The sequence below is a fragment of the Numenius arquata genome, chromosome 7, assembly GCF_964106895.1.
Source record: "Numenius arquata chromosome 7, bNumArq3.hap1.1, whole genome shotgun sequence".
Taxonomy (NCBI): Eukaryota; Metazoa; Chordata; class Aves; order Charadriiformes; family Scolopacidae; genus Numenius; species Numenius arquata.
Window position 1 is genome coordinate 21302425 of NC_133582.1, and position 22848 is coordinate 21325272.

The window sequence follows — 22848 nt, forward strand, 5'->3', positions numbered from 1 at the left end:
CCAAGCGCTGCTTCCCAACAGGCTCCTGAGCACAGTACTTAGCTGTAACATCAAAGCACGCTGTTCGGTGGCTCAGTGCAGAGAGCAATCTGTGCCTTCCAAAGAAACACAGCCAAGTTCCAATACTGGATTTCTTTCTGAAAATCAGAAATATTTTGCAAGTCTTTGCAAAAAACTTTTTATGTGGAGACATAAATACATTTCTAAAATACAGCATTTCTTGTTAGCAGGGTTTCTTAATGATGACTTTAACTTGCTCTCAGACTTCAGTTATGCTGAAAAAAAGTTAGCACAGCAAAGATCAGGCTGCATGAAAGTCTGCACCAGTCTTTTTATGTGCAGGAACACATCAAAGGGCTTCAAGGGGTTTAATAATGGAACTATGACAGCCTGAAGAATAAACAGAATTTGAGTGGACAGATGCACAGGACTTAGAGCTTAATCTAGGAGTCTGCAACTTGCTGAAAGGAGCCAATATTAAAGTAATTATGCATTTAAAACAATTACTATTTATTCTTCAAAGAGTCGTACTCAAGTGAAGTAACCCATTTAAATTATTTCTGGTAATTGCATTGCATTCCCAAATTATATGTCTACATACTCTTTGAACTAGGCTTTCCAAAAAAATCCCAACCCACCCCTGTATTTTTCTTTAAAGATTACCCCCCATCTTGAATTCTTCCCTTCTAGCTTATCATTTCCTGCAAGTGTAATGTAGGGTGTTAAGCCTGAGTACATACCACTAATTTTAGTTTCTGTATCTAGGGCAAAAGTCAGTTTAACAATGAACAATTGCAAATGCCCAGATTGTTCACTTACCATTGCATTTTGATAATCCGGTAATTTCTATAAAAGTATCAAGGCATTCCTATTAAAATTGTGGTAGCTCACCAACACATAATTGCACTTAGCAAAACGATTGAACACAAACTTAGAAGGGATCATTTTTCTGCTTCAGGTAGCATAAAATAACTTTCTATTCAGGAACATCAACATTCAAAATCTGATTTAAAATAATTCCTAGAGCACCCAAGATTTCTGCTAAGACACAATCACATTACTCTTGTGTAGCAGAACCAAGGAATCAAATTCTATCATCTATACCTTCTACTCACTAGCTGGGACAGTAGCGTAAATTTTACTTCTAAGTATAATTAACACAGTTAATGATCAGTTTGTGGGGAGATTTCCAGTGTTTCACTTAAGAATAAATCCTGCTCACACATACATACTGAGGCTAATTTTAAACTAGCTGGCTGTAATATTGCTGGCAGTGTAACTGGCCTGCAGAGCAGACTCAGTACAGACTCTCCTTCACACAACCAGGAGGTTCATATTCGCAGCGAATGCAGTGCTGATTCTAAATGCAATGGTTCGGTTTGCCGCAGACAGACAGGACACCGCTCCTCCCAGTCTGCCTCCAGTTCACCAGACCTACTCATTCTACCCAGACAGTAATTCCTCACCCTCTGCACCCTCAGCCTTGTCACACTGCCCATCCTCTTTTGTCCCAGTTTGAGAATGTGTCTAAGGTTAGATTTGCCTCACACAGGCATTCGCTAGCTAAGCCTTCTACCTAGCTCTTCTACCTTTATCTTCTACCATATCAGAAGAGAAAGATCAGCATCTTCAGAGAGGGAACGTTATATCCACCTCAGACCCTACCTCAGGGGAGGGAGACCTGCCCATTGAAGAGAAGCTTCCACAACACAGAAAGGCTTTGAAGCAAGATTAAAGAGACTTACTTTTGTATCATTTTCATTATTGTTTTCTAAAGTAAGGACAGAATTCCCCTGCCTGTAAGAGAGACCACAGATGAGTTGCTTCGATTAATTATCTGGAGCTGAATTCAGTTGCTTAAACTTTGACATTTAGTGAGATTTGCGTTGCCGCAGGGTTTCTAACACATCCTATAGCTTTGGAAGATATGACAGAGGACATATAAGAAGCCTACTCTGCTCTGGTGTGGTAGCCAGCAGCCATGCTGGATACCATCACAAACTGCATAGAAGTCTACACTTATGCAACTGAAGTGAGTCTCTACTGTTTAGGCAATCTAGAGTTACTTATGACGACTCCCGTGCTTATTTTCTAAGAGCACACCTTCACTATTGGAAGAGTGTGGGATTTCCATTTTCTGGGTAACTAAAGCCTGTGAACTATCTATCCTACAGCAAAACCACAGTCAGAAGCAGGCACTTCTATTTTAGTGTGGGTAAGCCTGCTGATGACAATAATGTGTCATGGACCTCACAGTGACACTAGAATTACTGGTTTTGCTTGTTGCAACCTCTGGATAGATAACATGCTTTATTTACCTTGGATAAAAAATATGGAAATCAGCTCTAAGTATTTAGTGGACATCTTACTTGTATCTTGCATCTTACTAGTTCGTGATCTATTACAGAATTTGGTTAATATGGGTATGAAGCATAAATATCTGAAGTCCTGATAGCACGTAGACCTCTTTAGGAGCTGTTAAATCCTTATGAGAAGTAATTTCCTTAAGTAATTTCCTAGTCTAAAATACTTCAAAATCAACCTAAGTCCCTTAAAATGTCCTCGTAAATGGCTGAGGTGCCACCTCAAGCCATTTCCAGTTTTTTAAGTAAGGGAAGTTTAAGCAGTCCATTACTGTATTCCATAACACTATCAGCCATGTGATATCTAGAGACCTTTTCCATGAATACGGAAATATAATATTACTACACTTTCCCATCAGTCTCCTACTTTAATTGTCTTCCTCTTGAAAGCACTTAGAAATATCTCAGCATTACCCCTGTCTTAATCCTGAGGTAAAAAATCCAGGATCTGTAGTGCCTGAGGAATTATGCGTGGGGTAGACGGCTGTTCTAATTCATCTTGTACAGACAGCTCCTTTTCTTGGTCACCTGGTTTTCTCTCAAGAAGTCGTCTCCCATCTTCTATGTCTTCCTTGAGTCAAAAACCTCAGTCTAATCTCAAGCATGGTCAGTCACCAGCACCCCTGTATGGGACAAAGGTATCTCCCCAGCACCTAAACATCCTGGTGGCCCATTCCATCTTCAGGTGTCCATCAAGTTCGGTGGATCGTGCTAGCAAATGTGTTCTCCAGCCTGAGGCCACCTCTGACCCTAGAACAACACAGCTTTTCCAGCACTTCAGGCAAGCAGTCTGTGGCTTTTTTAGTTCTTTATAATTCAAATTCCTTTCTCTAACAACTCCTTGAGCTGATCTTTCTTGTGCTGTTTATAATTCATTTTTTTCCATTTTGTCTTTTCCTTCTGCCTTCTGGAAAAGGACGCAAGAAAACAAGCACTTTTCTCTTGCTTTTTCTTTCAGCAATACTGTTTTTTATTAGTATGTTTTTTCTTCCGTTAGTCAGCCAGTACCCACTAAAATGGCCTAAACTCACTCCTTTTGCTTCCTAGTGAGAAAGTGTTGCATGTGGAGTCCAGAGTTAATCTGCCCTGTGGAAAAGGTGTGACGGGTCTGTCCAGGGCCCAAGGGCACCCACAGCCCTGCCTGTCCCTGCTCAGGCCCCTGGGGCTCCCTCCACCCTGCCCACAGACCAGGACCCCACTTCAGCCCCCTCCGTCTGTCCGCCCCTGCCCCAACCACATCACAGCAAGGCTGGTCTCTAGCTCCCCACAGCCCTGCTTGGCAGTCCACCCACCAGTGGAAAGCCCCATCCTTCTTCCTCAGGGTGAAAGTGAGAGGTGAGCATCTCAGAGGAAGGGGCTGGGACAGGACAACCTGCGGGCGAGCACACCAGGAAACACCTTCCGGGTGAGCAGTTCAAATAAGACTGTTTCTTCGCCTTTGGTACCGTGTCACACTGTTTTTTTTCCATACTTCCCAGCTTTTGACTGACTGACCAGAAAATTAGTGTAATTTCCTTTTCTCTTGTTAACTATTATCATTACCAGTTGGTTTCTGAATCCATCTGTATTTTTGGCCTCTACAATATTCTGAGTTCCAAGGTATGATGGTACATTGCAAGAAGTACTTCTCATTTATGCCTTTAAGCTAGGTCTAGTGGTTCATTGTTGTCCTTAGAGTTCACACAAACGTAGTAGCTATTTGACAGCAAGGCTGAGAACTCACAGCTAGGATGAAAATTGCCTCCAGTTCTTCTCAGCTTGGTCTACACCAAGGACCAATGCCATTTATGTTGTGTTTGTAAAACTAAGCAGCTAATATAGCATCCAACTTTAGAGGAACTCTGTTCTTCCTAAGGCAAAAATACTGAATTTTCAGATTGAAACATCAATTTTATTTTAGATTGTCTTCCTGTCAGAGGAGTGAGTTCAGATCTACTGCCACAGATGCACATAGAAGCTGGGATACGATAAGCAACAAACATGACTTCTGTCCTCAAAAGTTTGTTTCTCCAGTAAAACTGCATGTAATCACACATTGTACATACATTGGAGAAGGGAGTAAAGGAAGTGCCCTAAAATAACATACATGTAGAAAACCTCTCATTCAAATACATAAGCAGATGCAGACCAAAATAAATTCATAAATGCAGACTGAAAACCTGCAGACAAGGAAGACTGTAAGGGTGGGGAATATGCAAAAGACTCTGTGAAAATATTACTAAAATTGCTATATCTACTGCAAATAAATGAAGTCCTTATTATTCCAAGAAATAATTAACATGCTAATCCAATGATTTCTAAAAAAACGAAGCCATGTAATGTTAGGATTGCAGTTTAAGACAGTTGCTTCTGTTGTACTTTGATTTTGGACATGAAAGGATTGTTTTCTCCTCATATGAAAATGTGCAATGATGTGGTACTCTAGAGCACCTGCTTATAATTCACGAATATCATTGCTTCTCTCCAACAGTGCTCACTTAGTAAGGATATTGTGCTCTTGTTACCACTATTTCAGCCCTGTTATTTAGTCATTGATTAAGCATCCTTTGGGCTCATTTCCATAATTGTATAACAAGAAGAAATCTGTGTAAGTATCAATACCATGTCAACGGAAGCTTTAAGTGTTTGCAGAGCATACCAACATGCTTTGCATACAACTATGAAATCTCACTTCACTGTCAGCTGAAGCAAATAGTAGGGCTTCTGCAGACTTCTCTCCCTGCCTAAAGAAAAGCAAAGTAAAAAATGTGAACCCATGAGTCTTGTGTACCTATGAGTTGCCCAATTCAGCATTTCTGCTAATATCTTGAGCTGTCTCAACAAAAAGTGTGCATGAGGGTTCATTGAAGCTCATTTCATATGTAAAATGAGATTCAGAACAACCCGTGTACAAAAAACCCCTTTGCTCTAAGGCCGGTAAGTGATGCAGTTCAGGTCCTGTCATTACATTTAAAAGATTTTAAAGGTGGCTGACTAATATTCTTGCTCTGTGAGCCATATAACAAAATCTTCATCTGCCTGAGGGCCACAAGACATATACCGCACCCTTTAAAGTGCTGAGAAGGGGGAACTCCTGGAATAGTTCACAAATAGGACAGGATAATGGTTCCATAGGGTACCACTGTGAGATGAGGTTGGGAAGCTGGGAATGCCATTGCATCCTTAGAGCTCCCAGATAGCATTTGCTGAATAGCGCTTGATGAGTCATTTCCTCCCTTAGTAAAAACAGAGATGCCTTGTGCACCTGAGCTATGTATGAACCATGCTGCAGTTCAAAAAATGAAAGCAGACAACATCTATTTTAAAGTAAGGGGAAGACTGGGGTTTAGAGTCACCTTTCGCAGTGCTTAGAAAATTCTTTTAGAAGTTTGACTCTAAACAACTTGAGAGATAGAGATTCCTTTTTTAAAAAACTTCTAAAATCCAGTCTCAGTTTCCATTTAATAAAATTATTTTTCTGCAGAATTCTTTTGGAAAAAAACATTTTAATGGACATATATTAACAGATAAAAACATGCATTCTAGTCACTTTACAGACAGGTTTTAGACAAGGAAATTTTCATGTCTTTACAAGCACAGAATTTGAAACAAATGTATTGTGATGATTCTAGGAGTGGAATACAGATGTGTCAGCTATACAAAGTGCCTTGTGAACGGTGCTTTAACCAGAAGGTTAGAGGTTCCTGTTGCCCATACCAAGTGATCTTCTTTTGCCTGCATTTATAAGGCAGATGAATGAGAATGATTTATGAACGGAACTTACTCTTTTTTCCTACTTTCATGTGCTTGTATGCTTGTGCATGTGTCACATCCAGCTTGACAAGCCAAATATCATCCCAGGCCAAAGTTAGATTCTCAGAGTTTCTTAGCAAAAATTGAACCCCATCTGAAACTGAGTTGCTTGGAACAGGCAGGTGAGAGATGAGACAGGTTTGTCAGGGAACTCCATGAAACTGGGCTTGTGATCCTGCTGTTCCTGGTCAGAGAGTAATAAATGTTCCCAAAAGCAGCTGCCTTCTCACACATTCTGACACTGCTGTCTGACACCAGCAAATTTGATTATCCCTGTCTTTAACGCAGATAAACGCAGTTAGGGATCCAGAGTCATGCTGTCAAGAGCCTGCTGTCGTAGGTGATTGACTACTTTGCCTCTATCCAGAGCTGGCCTTGCCTCTTGCTCACATAGGAGGTAGCCAAAGAGCTGCCACTCCCTGAATGACAAGCTGTGCCCTGTCCCTTATCCATTCTTACAGTAAAAGCAGAACGAAGCAAAAGCCTTACCTGTCTCTTTACAGCAAGTTTTTTACAGTAAACAATAATAAAACCCCATCAGTTTGTAGATACTGTGTTTGTTAGCATGTACTCTGCCACAATTTACTGCTATACTTCCATATTATACTTTGGTGCCATACATCAAACCTATTTATTGGCTACTCCTTTTTTGGGGATCAAAGCAGTTTCAGAGTAAGAAAACAGCTCCAGGTCATTAAATTGAACATGGGAACATTTATTTATTCTCAACCATGTTTCAGAACCACTCACTCCAAGCTGGCTGTGCTGTCACAATGCAGACATTAGAAATAGCACATACCATATCAGACATGGAAGAAGTATCTTTACTCAACATCTTCACAGAAGACAGAAAAATCAACTTCCCTGATGGTTTAAATCCCAACAGAAGGAAGATACACTTGAGGGACCAGAGAAGCGGTGGGCCTCCCTGTGATTTCAGCCTGAGCGAGTTGGTATGAAGTGAGCAAGATCTGCCCAGGTGACCTTGAATGAAATACTTGCATAAACTGCCAAAAGCTTGGAGATATTGTTTTCTACTTTGACTTTAGAAAAGTTATTCCAAACGCCAAGAGAGAAGCTGTCAATGAAACCACTTTTCTGTGGGCCACTGCTTATTAAGTTCTTGTCAGTGAAAAACACAAAGCAGTTTTTATTTGTGGTAGCTACACTGCAAGCATATTCCAGTCCCCTGTCCATAATACCACTTCCACAGCCACCATAAGCAGAGTTGACATTGGGAATTTGAGTAGACTATAGATGTATAGTCAAATGCAGAGTGAATAAAACAACAGTCCTTCGGCCAAGTGGCCAGCTGTGTCCACTCACATACTCAAGCTTACTGAAATCACAATTCCCAGCAGTTTTCCAAAGTCTCAAACACGTTCCTTTGGAAGGAGAAGATTGTAAGTGGGTTCTGCCGCATATGTAATGAAACAACAAAATGAGAGAAATAACCAAGCTGCTAAGTAAAAAGTTAACTAAAGTTTTTCAACACTATCTAGTTGTCCCATGAAACTTTTAAACTAAATTATGAACTCGAGAACATAGTTTAGGAAACATCTTGAATTTTTCCTTGCAGTTGGCTGAGAACATAGGCTTTACAAAATTACTCAAGGAATTTCAGAGAGAAGGATGAATACTAACACTGTCAGGAACAGTATTTATTTTTTTCTCTATAGTCAGATAGTAAGTACAAGTGAGTGTATTAGTTATAGACTGATATTTTGCTGTTATCTCAGCTGAACAGATCAGAGTTGTGCTCATGAGCATATATCTACCAACCCAGTAAATATACAGTTACTGAAAGCACATTCTAGATGAATGACACTGATCAACGATCCAAAAACTGAGTAATTAAATCATTATCTACCTGAAGCTGCAGTCATACAGCAGTATGAGGGAGCAATATCATCACTGAGAGGCATCAGCAAGGAAACAGCTACATATGGTAACTCTGAATCCCTTTCTACACCTGGATCAAAAACATTCCACTCAGAGGCACTGCTTTCACTTAAATTTATCTCACACACTCAGAGCTGGAGTTATAAACACAGCAATTAGAATTAGAGTCCTTCACAGGATACGTGCATTTCATGATTGCTTTAACAGTTACTTTTTTAGAACAATTAAACGTCTGATTTTCTAAGTGGATTCTCAGTTTTATTTCCATTTCTTGCAACAAATGAATCAAATCACTGACAAGTTAACAGCTCTTTTTACTCTTCATTGTGCTTTGTTTGGCTTACTGTGTTTTAATTGCTCTGACTAAGCAAAAGGACCTTTTGATTTTGTTTCAACCCAGCAAAACTAAAACTCAACCTCCACTGGTTTATTTTCCTTACACCAGCTTTAACGCCATATCCAATATGTGCTTTAAAAAGTGAAGTAGGTGGGTCAGATGCCTTCATCCAAACACTTTTCACGAGTGCCACACACTGAGGTTGTAGAAATGCCAGACAAATGCTCTTTGAAAGCTTTTGCTCTGAATCTGTAACAAGGCACAGCAATGGCTCCTTTCCAGCAACTCCCTATCGTATTCCATTCCGACGGCCATTTTCCAGCTATATCTACAGCTAGGATCTATAACTTGAACAAAAAGGAAAGAACAAAAAAGATGCTAGAAGATTAATGATCTTTGGAACTATATCACCACAATTCCAGCTTCAGTCACCATAAACAGAAACACATGAACAAAATCAATATATCATGTTGGCCCAGTCACTGAATATGCTTTCTATAAACTTCAGAAGAATAGCATTAGGCTAACTTGGGCCTCTACGCATCACCCTGAAAATCAACTACAGCATATCCAAGAATCTTCTCAGAATGCCCCTTATGATGCAAAACTTCCTCCCCAATTATCTGTTCCCACAAAGAGCAGTAAATGTTCTTTGCCCGAACAAAGAAACATTGCAGACTCAGTTTTGCTAATATGACTGCACCAGCGGATGTGCCTGAAGGATGCATGTTTGACACATTCTCTATACAGTCTGCCCTCTCAGAGAAGCTGTAGGTGGGCAGTACCTGATAACGCTGGATACCTGGAGCACCTCTGAGCGGCCCAGAAACGACTTCCCAGATGTCTATATTGACCTCAACCTCTGCACTTCTGAGATGTCTAGTAAGTACCCACACTAGAGTGCAATCTGGACCGGTAAGGTTACCAGTTACCCTGGACACAATGCAGGGTAACCAGAGCTGCCCTTTATGGTAAAATTTTAATTTTTGCATTCTTGGCACTTTATGTTGTAGGTGAGATTTCTGTCCTGTCTGGTACTTCATCTCTTCCCTCTTCTAGAAACAGGGAGTCCAGCAGGAAGGATTCAGCCAGTGTTGCCAAGAATTTTTGCTCTGTCCAGACCTGAGTATGTCAGCAACATGTGTCAGCCTGGTCTGAGGATCTGAGAAGGACTTTGAGTTTCATTCAGATTAGCTGGGAGTGAATGGGCTCCCCACAGACCATGGCTTAGCCATAAAGACTCAGTGTTTCCTGCACAGGCTGTGGCATCCACTGGATCCTGCCATGATCTGCTCTAACTCATTAAGACGGATGGCCGTTTTTATTTGCTGTATTAGTAAAATAAGCTGACTCACATGAGACCCAGAGCTAGAACAAGGCAGGCAGTGGGAGCCTAAAACAGAAAGCTACAAGGAAGAGAACTAGGAGAGGAAGGAGACCTTTCCTATTTCAGTGACAACCAGCTAGTAAATGAGTGCACTCTGTACAATTGTAGCCACTGAGTCCAAGCCTGGGTACATGCCTGGCAAGCCTGAACTTGCAGTTAAAGCAGAGGTTTTTCTCCAAATTTCTGGTCTGTTGAGCTAAAAGATATGAATGGTGATGGAACTGAAAGCCATTTATTAACATCTAACACTAAGAGACTTCCCTAGTAAGCCTTCTTTGTGCTTGATAACTACCCATGTCCGTGAACCACAGATAAAAGTAAGTTTCATCACGTAATTCCAAAATAAAAAGCCAGTGGAGAGAGTATAGTGTTTATACTTCAGAGGCAGTTTAAAATACGAAAATGTATTTATTATGGAATATCCAAAGACCACCCACATCTTGGGGAAAGAAAGTGGCAAATGGAGCTTCAGAGCAGGTGTTCAACAGCCTGGATCAGTCAAACCTGCACCACAAATGCATAAGCATCACAGCTCATATTTAAAATTCAAAGCATACAAGTGCATAGGAAGCTCTGTCATCCTCCCTGGTATGCACTACCTTTGAAATAGTAATGGCTACATAGTAAATATACTACTGTGCTGTGTAGCTGCTCAAACCCAGGCTAAAGACTCCTTGTTAGTAAAAACAATAAAATTGCACTGCTGGCATGAGCATACTAGGAAATTCCAAAGTATGTTTTAGCAATCAGACATTTTTTCTCGCATCAAAGATCTCAGTCCATAAAAGGCTTCTGACATACAAGAGAAAAAGAAAACCTAATTAAATTGTATGGGAAGTCAGAACGATAGGTGGCCTAATTATTCCCAATTAACCCTGCCCAGGAACTCACACGCAAGGTGAACATACACAAACAAATCAGTATTGTGTATAGTTTCTTCTACTTAAAACAGAGGCAAATAGAATTAAGTGGCATTCTCATCCTGCTATGACTAAAAAATATGTATGCTGAATTCCCTCCAAACTTACTCCTTCCTGTGATTCACCTTGTCTGTTAACTTAAACAACAAAACTTAAGCTTTCTCCCAAAGCTCGGTGCTTCCTATACCTGTTCTGTTAAGACTTCCTCCACCACTGTGCTCAGTGCTCGTTGCTCTTGGACCCCTTTTAGCTCCAAAACTGGAGTTACACAAACAGAGCGGTCTGATTTCATTCAAACAAACAAAATTCTGGGTCTTTCATACCAGTGCATTCTAGGCAGCTGTAACCTTATCAGATGCTAACTCTGCATTGTTCAAGATGAACCAAATTGCAGGCTTTTTAAATAAAGTTCCGAAGGAGACAGTCCAGTCAAGATAAACAAAATCACTAAGGCCACACATTCAGCCTGGCAACAGGTCAGCTTCTGAGCTGCCTCCTCATTTTCCACATCTCACTGAAAATGGACTAGTGTTCACCAAGGACAGGTAGCAGGATTAGGAGATGCTCTACACTGCTTAGTCAGAAGTTCCTTATCTACCTAGGAAACAGGCATTTCTACCAAGTAAAGATCTCATGATGACAGAGAACGGAATCCACTAAACGTGTATTGACATCCTGCCTTATACATCTCCCCAAAAGATTACAAATTACCCTTGTAATGGCACCCTAGGTTCAATAAGAATTAACAATATAAAAAAAAAGGTGGTTTTGCTATGGTGCAGCAAAGCTTACCCCAGGGAAAGTACGTCCCTTTTTGCTGTAGGATGATACCTCAGTTCTGTCTGCTGCTGCTTTTAGTGCAGAAAGAACATTAAGCACCCTGTACTCTACAGTAAAACATTTTTCTCTGGTAGTTGCTACCTGTTACACAGATAAATCCTGTGTGATTTTAATTTGTATACAAACCAATATACGAAAGTGGTATGTGCACACTGGTACCTTGTTTTAGTTTCATGTGCATGAGACTAGGCAAATTGGCTTTAAGCTAAAGGAAATTTCCATAGAGAATTCTGCAAGTGCTATCACCAAGAATACCTGACAAGTACTTGGCTGGAAACTGCACCTCCATTAGAAAGAGACATGAAGTAGTCATTTCTCAAAAAAATCTAATTATCAAGCAGCATAGAAAAATTTCTAGAGTTGCTGTTAATCGTGTTGCATTCACTTCCACACAACTGCTCACAATACCAATATAGAAGGCAGACTAAAAGAAAATATAATTTGATTTTTTTTCTTGTTGGATTTAATTCTCATGTATTTTTAATGTTTCTTCTCTGATGGATCTAAAGATTAAGCATTTCCAGCAGTGATAACTTTTAATACTTGTAAGAGTGGGTTGGATTGCATGCAGTTTAGAGGTATATGTAGGGTTTATCAATACACCTGCTTGAGGAGTGATATGAGAAGCTTCATATATTGTTTTCAGGCTTAGCTGGCTAGTGTGTTGAATACCTTCTCCCTATTCCGGTGTGTCTCGGATCACTGCCTGCTGAGCCTTTCCTCTGAACCAAGTTGTGGGAGACACATTGCTGGAGAGGAACTGCTCCAAAGAAGTCTTTTCCCCTTAGTTATTAACTGGAAAATGACAAGGGAGACCAGTGACCTAACATCTTCATAGGACCACTTGCCTTCATTCTATTTTTAAATAAAATTACCACAGACTTTAACTGACACACATAGAAAAAACAACAGTTTACAAAAGAGTTACTGCAGTGATTTTTTACCATTACTGTTACTTTTAAAAATCTTTGCAGTGATTTTTAATAAATGTAAGATCCTAGGGGTAAGACTCACATGCAATGGCTCTGGTTTGCCATTCTCTAGAGAACAGTGGATTGCCTCAAAGCAAAAGAAGGAAAGCATTTGATCACCGTGCTAAAGGAAGGTGCTATGAGAAAAGTTAGTGAAAATACTTTTTTTAAAAATCCTGGCAGCATTACCTGTGCCAAAACTTAAGGAAAAGCTATAGGTACATACTGTTTGTAGGAACTGTATAGTGCTATTTTCCTGGGATATAATCATAGTAGTTTTGCCTTTTCTTATGATGATTTTATCTCTAAGATTCCCCATATATACAAAATCTTCCAGTTCTGCAAGTGTTTATGAGATTACTACCTTCAAATCCTGTCCATTTGAGTAAAAACATGACTGGAAAAATCAAATGCACAGTTTCAAGAAGACAGTCTGAACATCAAAACAAATACTTTAATGAATAAATGAATGTAATCAAGCTGGCATTAGGAATATTTACTGTTTTTCTTTCCATTGTGAAATCTCTGCTCCCAAATTCATGTAAATAAAGATTAGAAATTAGTAGATTTTATAACAATGGGAGTATTTTTTCTGTACACGAAATGGTCATACTTAAACTCTGTCAGCTTTTTCCTTTGTAGACATGGCTTATCCCATTTGTTTCATGGGTTTCTTGCATGTAGACCAACCAAGTTTCTTATATCAGATTTCTAAGGTTCACATTTCTAAATGTTAGTGAATTATTCTGAGTTATATGAAGGAAAGGAAGAGGAGAGCATATGGTTCCCTTCAAAGACACAAGTGAATCACTTATAAAAAGTTTGCAAACCTTTTCAAATACTCCTGCAATCATGTTTTGGTATCTATGTGGTATATACTCCAAAAAGGATTTTGTGGCAGAACTTAAAGAATTTATTGGGGTTTTTTTAGGCTACCTGATCTCATTTAAATGTAATTTTGTTTATTTCTGAGTAAGACGATAGTATCTCACTGAAAAGTGTGACTAGTACAACCAAAGGGTACTAAGCAGGTACACTGACCTGGTCTTTTCAGCTTGTAAAAGAGGTGATGGAGATAGAGATATGACAAGCATCTGAACAATCCTGAAGCATGGCAGGAAGATAGTGAACAGGGAATAATTTTTCAGTGTGCCTCATATTACAGGAATGGGTAAACATCAAGCAGCAGGTACAAATAAGCAAAGGGAGATCCTTTCTCTCACACACAGTTTTATAAACTGTGAAATTCATTGTCACGGGATATTGTGGGCGGGAAGAAAAATCCATCAAGGGCTATTAAACATTCAGATATTATCTCCAGCACAGGAAATCTCTGAGCCATAGATCACTAGAACCTGAAAACTGGGAAGGAGACAGACAGTATAATACAACTGTATAGTTAATTATTTTTCCATAGGCATCTGCTGCAGCCACTGTCAAGGACCAGATGCTCCTTGACAGGATAGACAGGTTCTTAATCTGAATGAGTACAAATCCCTTCATGCCATCATATATGATGTAAATGAAAAATATATATTAACTATATCATCATATATTTCCCCTTTCTGCATATGTATATGCACATATATATGCAAATGTATATATGTATGTATGTATATACATATTCATGCAAAACTGATAGCCATTATTTTCTTTGGTTCCAGGTACCCTTTTAGCAGCAAGTAATAACATAAACTGCTGCCTTGGTAAAGCCTCAGCAGTCTCTTGGTACAGGGACACTGTAAGCTCATATAAACTGTGCCACTGAGACTCATGTTACAGAGATTCATGTTACAGAGACTCCTGAGCTTGCGGAAACTCCCAACTTCAGTAATGTTTTTTGACAGTTTATTTTTGTGTAATGCCCCAGATTAAAAGAAAAGAAAAACAACACACCACAAACAAAAACCGAAAAGAAACCAGCCCGAATTCCAGCGTGCAGCTCCACAATCAGACCCACATGTGCCTTTTGCAGGGCTGGAACCTCTTGCTCTTCCCTGCAGACATCCGCCACTAACCAGCTCCTCAAGGCATAATCTGGAACATCCTTGTCCTTACTGCTTTGCTTTCCTCAGGTCTCCCCTTCCCCATCTCTTCTTCCAGGGAGTCTCAGTCTCTCTGGCTCTAAGCCTTGCTCAGTCACCTTGTTCCAAGAAGTGTGCTTTTTCCCAATCTCTCTCCTTTGCTAAATGTCTTCTGGTCTGGATGTCATCTTACAGACTTCAGACTTCCACTTACAGGCATCTTTCCCCAAGTTCCCAAACCCAGCATTTTTTTTCCAAAATATGCCTCACCTGTAATCTTACTTGCCCTTTCTCCTCAACTCCCAGCCTGTCCCAGTTTTGCTCTCCACTTCTTGTTAATCAGGCTTTTGCCTAATCCCATCAGTTTTATCTCTTCCTTGCCTCTTACATACACAAGAGTGTTTTCCCATTTTGCATTTATATCAACTAATGTCCTTATGCAGATTTCCTCAGTGGGTCTACACAGCCACAGTTTCTCTCTCCTTGCTGCATGAACCAGCTGGGAAAAATTTTTTCTCCCCTAAATCAAACTTTAGTTTAATGAGAAAATACTTATCCAAAATAATTAAGAACATTAGTACACGGCAGTTTTATGTCCCAACAGTGAACCTCTGGGTAGGGTATAGATTTTTTGTTCATTTTGTTGATGTTTTTTGGTCTCAGACTGTCTTTGTGCTTATTTTGCATGTGTTGCCCAACCATGTGTCATCTTGGGCCACTGCTGAAGAGGCTTGTGCTTTCTGCCCTTCTAAAATTTCCTCAAGTTCTCCTTCTGGTACTGACTGATAACAGCCATGGCTCTGGCAATGGATTTAGAGATCACATGTATTTTGGAGAGTCTGAAATCGTTTTCCCCCAGGATCCTCAGCACGTGGCATTGAGCCTGCTCCAGCCTCTGGTCATCCAGTTGCACCAGCAGCTCCTCTTCGTCTTTCCCTTGTAGATGTCAGGCCTTGGTCTTTGCCATGATGGTGGCAGCAGCATGGCTCCATGCAGAAGAGGCAGATGTCAGGTGAGAAGAGGACTCATTGCAAATCTGGGTTCATCCTCTCAACCCACGCTGTTAACCAGTGAGACCTGCTCACTGCCCCAACAGGGGGAGAGATGCAGTGAGCACATAAACGTAGGGATTTTAGAGTGCTGCATATCTGAACAAAAGGTAAGCAAAGACTTTTGACTTAATTAAATGCATTTTACCCAACCACACTCTCAATAGTAGCTAAAATATTTTGATAGGATTTTCTACCCTGTCACTGACATCTAGTCTAGCAAAATTTTCCAAGTGACAGAATTTTATCTGATAGGTAATTAACAACTTTAGCAGTTACATTTATAGTAAAAATAGCTGCCAATTTTTTTTTTTGCTTAATTTTTGCAAAAGATGTGCAATCTGTCACACATGACCCAAAGTTACACTGAAACAGAGACTAATAGACAGCTAATGGCTCTGCACACCTAATTAAATATTGAAAAATCATCAGTTTAGTCAAAGATAAAGTGATGATAGCAAAGGGAAAGGTTTTTTGCATTGTTCTGCAGGCAGTACATGCATTAGACCTTCCACATCATGAAGTATTTAGGTTTAATGTTGTAAATATCCGTATTTTCTCCACCAGCTGCACACCTAAAAGAGATCATGCCTCCTGCTTTCCCTGCAGGTCTCCCCCATGCATAGAGAGGGATGAGGGAGGCCAAGAGGAGGAAGCAGCGATATGCAAGGAGGTCTAAGACCGCAGCCGGGACTGGGTGCATGCACGTCATCCCTTTTCCTGTTCTGGGGAGCTTCCCAGAACAGAAAGATGCTCTCTGACTCCAGAACGGACTTTTCAGCTAAGAGAGCATCTAAAGTTGGCTCAGTAGAGAGGAGTGACACATATCACAGACTGCCAAAACTCCCACAGAGGAGTCTCTCTCCACTGTAGAGACAGTTTGCTGTCCAAACATTTTTCAGCTAAGAAAAAAAGAGGAATTTTTTTCCTTTTTTTTTTTTTTGGGGGGGGGGGGGGGGGGGAGCTGGAGGGAGGGAAGGGAAGGGTGTTTAATGAATTTTCTTAGTGACCAAATCTGCAGAACTAACCTCTCTCACCATGTTTTTAATCTAATGAAAACTAAATCAACTATTAATCTCTACATTATCTTACAGTTCAGATATGCTAAAGGTCATGAACTACTCACAGCTAAAAAGCTTTGCTGCAAGGGAAACTATCATCACAGATATTTCACAATAAGCTGGAGAATTGTCTTCTTCCTTTTTTTTCCTCTTATTCCAGGTTATTAGAAAACATGAAACTGTTACGAGGAGCGTAGTAACGGCAGCCAGGACATTCTGTTCACTTGCCCTTTAGTCTTTCTGCTGTAATGCTAGTGTGATAATTGATACCAATTATTTTCATAATCCTTTCTGCAATTCGTTATGTATGAAGCAAATTCATCTAGTCTGCAGGAAAAAATAGTGCTGTATTTGATAACCTCCAAGGTAAAGAGTTTTCTTTATCATCAGCGTTTTTCCAGATTTCTGTTTTTGGCTTGGTAAGTTAAAAAACACTGCGAAAGTCAAATCCTATCCAAAGAACATGAATTCTACATAACAAAACTGAGCAAGTAAAATGTATTTATCAAAACAATGACAGAAACACTGTATTACAATTTCCAACCTGAAACTATGGAGTTCCAGAGTGGTATGCAGGTACATAATTGCAGTGTTACAAGAATGCTCTTAGATTCAATCCCACATCACCTTTTTCAAAGTAAGCCTTTGCTTGCAAAGAACCATGAAATTTTTTCCATGGCATTTTATAGGATTAACAACTTGCCTAAATGAATTATCTTTAATTTAACAAATTCCCATAACCAGAGAATATTAAAAGGAGACAACAAAGAATACATAATATATAAAATCAGTGTTGAATGTGTCTTTACTCTTTTTCACTTGTACATTGCATTCCTATCTTTAATTACAAGAGCACACAATGATATATCTGTGTTGCACTCTCTTGCAATTAGCCACACATGGATAATCTATTTTAGCGTGCATATTGCTTTGTATATGCCATGCTAGACCGCAAAAAGCTATTTATATGATATGTAAGTATAAATTGCACTTACACAATATGCTACAAATTAAGAATAACAATGAGAAAACTAGTAAATATCTGCTAGCATATTAGGCCAACAAAGTAGTCGGCCAAAAGTTGTCTAGATGGAAAGTTATACGCTTTTATTTAAAGTTTGCATTTAATTTAGCTAAACTGATACAAAAAGCTATGCAAAAGCTCATTTCAGTTTGCACAATGTTTACCTCTGTTTGGTTTATATCACTGAGAATTAAGCTTAAACCTAAAGAGAGTTTGATCTTAAGCTAAAGAGAATTTAGCTCTTACCTTGTTCTCTCCTTTATTTTAGAAAGTAAGGTCTGTGTGATGAGCTTTGTAACCAGCCTCCTCATTCTACAAAATAACTGCAAAAAGTCTTTGCTATATAATGTGCTACATACATGAAAGAGGACAGAAAAAAAGCATGCATTTTATAAATACTGTCCAGTAAATACAGAGTGAGGAATGCATAAAGGTGCACAAGAAGCACAGATCTTAAAGAATTAAATTGATTTTAAATCTGCAGAACAGTTTACAATCCAAATTAGTTTTTGTAACATGGGTACAAGTTGCAAACAATTTCTTTAATTTTTTCTTCTAAAACATGTAGAGCACTATGAGCACCAGATGACTACATACTATACATTGTATAATCCACTGTATTATTTTCAGCTACCTCAGATTTTAGTTGTGTATTGAAACAATAAATTTTGAAATAAAATCTAACAAGAAAATATGTGAAAGAGTTTAAGCTCATCTAAAATACGAACAGTGCATTACGATTTCCAATATTTACAGCTATTTACATTTTTAAATTAATAAATAAACACAAATGCATACACATCATAAACATAGAGCATGACAAAAGAATTCAAAAATGATGCTGTACAAACTTCTATCTACATACAAAAAGGGGGAGAAATACTGTGCAAAGTTAAAGTCTTCAACTAGTTACCATTTTTTAAATTATTTTAACTTAGTTAATCCTCAAATTTATAATTTCTTTTGTCTGTTAAACAAAATACTGGCATCACATCATTTTATTTGTTAACCTTTTGAAAACCCCAGCTTCCAGGTGAGAAGAGACTTCCAGAGCAAAAGTAGAAGTAGTATAATAGGATGAGGCTGATTAGAAACTCTTGTAAATATTCTGATTTATTCCTCTGTTAAGCATGCAAATGGGCTGCTTAAAGCCTTCCCCTTCCAAGGTCCCGGTCCTCCCAAGAAGACATGTAAGTCAAATATGTGCAGGCTAGCACAATCAGAAAATATATTTCCTAAGGGTCATTCTCACCTGCCAAGTACTATGAAGCATTTCCTTAGAAACTTCTCTGGAGCAAGTAAAAAGGAAAAACCCCATAAATTCCCAGAGGAAATCTATTTGCCTATTAACACTCCCTATTGCTCAAGATATTCTCTCAGGTGTTATTCCAAGCTCTCTGCCCACCCAGCCAGAGAGCTTTGCAGTTCTGGGTTTGTGGTACCTGCCTCGGTAAGAATTGAAGTGAATCTGGTGGCAGACAGTTGAAAATCAAACCTTTACTCAAGGTCCACAATAGAAAGGCCACTGCCAGGGAGCCTTCAGTCTCACCTGAACATAAGGCACACTCCTGTGAGAGCAAACGGAATGGTTTGATATTTAACAGGTCTTTCCAGCTTCAACTCTGTGTTGTCAGACTTGGCTGAGGTCTCTGAGCTCTCATTCAGACTCAGATCTGAATGCAGAAATCCCACAAGTTCAGCATTAATAGCACTGAATACTCAAGTTTTCCCACTGATGATTTCTGAGATACAAAGTGGATATCTAAATAAGGATCTAGATACAAATCTCAGGCTGTGTCTACGAAACAGCCAAATAAAGATATTTTAATTGTAATGCAGGTGCAATGAGCTCAGTTTTAAAACATGAGAAAACTACATGCAACGAAGTTATAAAAACCTGTGGTTGTATTAGCTCAGATTTCTTTCCTGTCAGATCTCAAAACTGAAATGGGATCGTCAAAGGAAACATCAGTGAAACCATCAGCAACACTTTCCTCACATACTGAGCAGAGAAACTAAGAATGTGCTTTTCAAGCTACAGCCCAGTGCTGCGCAGTGGATGAGGCATAGGACTGAAAGAATTTTTGTTAACAGTCATAAAAATATCCCTCTGCAAAGATGTCAGCTCTAGTGCTTTGGCAAGATTCAAGTTTGGATAATTATGGTATTCTGTTTTCCTAAAACTTAGTTTCCTTCATAGTTCTAGTGTGGATTTCCTATCCTACAATGCTGTACACCGTTGCTCTGTGTCCTTCAACATTTTTTCAGGAGTACCTTCACTTTAATAATGTACAGACTACTCCCCAAAATGTTTATAGATCTTGATGTTATACTATCATGTTTTTTTATGAACTCCTGTATCCAGAGTCACCTTCCCACAGCACCAAAATCTATGACAAAAAAATTCCAGACTTGGATGCTTCCTCTCCTGGGATGAGATTGGGGCTTCAGTTGTTCATTTCCTGCAAGCCCCTCCTTCAAGCCCTGGGAAATCTGCTCACAAAAATCCAGCACAAGGTTGATACTACAATTTTCCAAATAACTCATGATCCTACTTGACGATAAGCACTATATAGACGATAATTTGCACTATGGAATTTGGCATTCAGGATAGACCAGAAGATAATAAGCTCCATTTCCTTTATTTTTACCTTTGATAGCAAAGGCAGGAGTGCAGGTATTTTCTGTTGCAGCGTGAACAAACTTTTAGTGGTGTTGTTTTAAAGGACACAGTCTTAAAAATATTCGTGGCACAGGCAATCAGCCCGTGCTGCTGATTTCAGTGTTGCTGCCACCCACAGAGAGGCTCTGGCTGTCACATTACTTGGAGAGCAGGAATAACTAAGAAGGTTGCACAGCCAAGATTCTTCTGCCAGATCCAAAGCCAACCACAGACTTTGATAAGCATTCAGTCAATATTTTCCTGTTTAGATTGCATTTTGCTTCTGGGGCACTGTTGAGGGATAATTGTGTTTGTATTTGTCCTAATGATGTGATTATGTGTTGCATTTGCCCTTTTCATGTGATGTCAAAGGAGCTAATGGCATCTGCTCAAGATTAAACAAAGCAGTAAGCAAATCTCAAACCAAAGTAGCTACTTCTCTGGGAATAAATATATCCAAAAGAGATGGATAGAAAAATTCAAAAGGACAGATATCCTATTTCCTCTAGTGGAAATAATTGAATTTTATGCATGCAGGGTGTGGTGAAGAGGGCTTTTGAGGGTGATGGGATGCCAATTTTACATACATATTGAAAATCTAATTTATATGTTTATTTAGATAATAAAATAGTACTGTCTTGAAGTATTGAAAACTGTATTTTTTTTTAAATAAAACCACTAACACTATCTATATTTGCAAATTCTAAAAGTTTATTAGGGATTTTCTCCTGAAAAAGTACTACTTAAAAATCAACAGTCTTCCTTAGCTTGGAAGTCTTAAAATCAAATCTAAATCTGCGCAAAGCTACTAAATAACATTGACTGGACTCTCCTTTTTCTTTCCCATTTCAAGTGAATCAGACTCTGTATTTTTATAATAAAGGATAACAGGAGTGCCTATTAAAAGGATTTTCATTGCCTTGCCTTCACATCAAGGCAGTACAGCATAACTAAACAGCTTCACAACTGAGGGTTTGGGGTTTTTTTAAATTAATGGCCATTCTATTTTATTTTTTTTTCAAGTGAACGGAAATTGACCTTCATTGTCTCTTTAGTCAATCCAGCTCAGAATCAAAGAGCAAGTTAATTATAACCATTTAAAACTTAACAGTTGAAGCCTTTTGATGTAATATCACATTCATTTCTAATTAACTGTACATATGTCTTGCCGAGTTATTCAATAACTCTTTGAGATCTGTCAGCATAAAACCTTAATAAAAGCACGAACATTTCAGGATGAAGATTAGACAATCCTTATATAAGAAGGAACACAAGGTGACAGGGAACAAGACTGAGTATCGGAAGAAATCTCTGCCTAACTGCTTTCCCTAATGGTCTCTAAAATGTGGCTGCTCCTGCTGCTGCTGCTGCATAGTGGCTCAGTGTCCTGAGAGTCTGGGTTGTCAATTTTAGTTTTATAAGTAAAAACAAAATACAAGTAGCTATATATTTCAGCCTTTCTGATGACCCATTGTGTAAAGTTTTAATTTGGTCAAGCATAAACATTTTCTTTCTGTGGCTATTTATGGCCCCTCTCCTAGAACTTGATCATCAAAGGCAGTGCAAGCCAGCCAGCAGCCTAGTAGAGCAAGCTGCAGTCAAGGAGATGCTGTCTCTCTCCCCATGAAACTCTTCTCTCCAGTGACCAGATTCACTGGGAGTGGAGTTTGAGTTGGGTTGTGGGCTTTGCAATAAGGATCCAGCACTGTGCTAGGAGAGTTTGGGATCTTGATTTTGTTTCTCTGAAAATGAAGCTACACTGTTTCTTAGTTCATCAAGTTTATCATTATCATCGTTATTCTTAACACCTTTACTCCCAAAAATAACTCGTCTTGAAAAAAGACTTCACAACACGGTCCTAATTATGATATTCATTCCATATGGCTCTTAAAATGGCAACGATCTAAATAGTAGGGCTCGGAAAAAGAGCCAAAAAGTGACACCATGCCTGCTTTCTTCAGAGCTGCTTCTATCACCCAAGTGATAGATTCGTTTGGGTTTTTTTTCCCTTGGTGTGGGCAGGACAGGAGCAAGCTGATTCTTCACTCCGCTTCTTCAGCTTTGAACTCTATATTGGGTTAGGCAGGCAGAACGAAACCAAACTGAGCACTGTCTTCAGAGCTGTGTTCACCCCACCAGGCATACCTACCCATGGCTGAGGAACATAAAATGGAGTGTAATTTCTCTGCTCACAGTAGTGAAACTGAGGGGACAAAAGTCTTCATTGTCAACAGTGGTAACTATAAATGATGGTAACAGTGATCGTTATGTGGAGGAGTACAGAAACCAGAACCAAATGGATGGAAACCCTTTGAAAAGAGTGGATGAAGATCTGGGGAAGGATGCTGGAAAGATCAAAACATCAAGATCGGGGGGAGAAGAAGCTGCGTTGATTTTTTCTTAATTATAATTTAAATGTTATTTGGCAATTACCTTGGGAGAAAAGTTTACAACAGCCATGAGGAAGGTACAGGACAACTGAAACAAAAAGTTGTGAATCCACATTATTCTGAGGG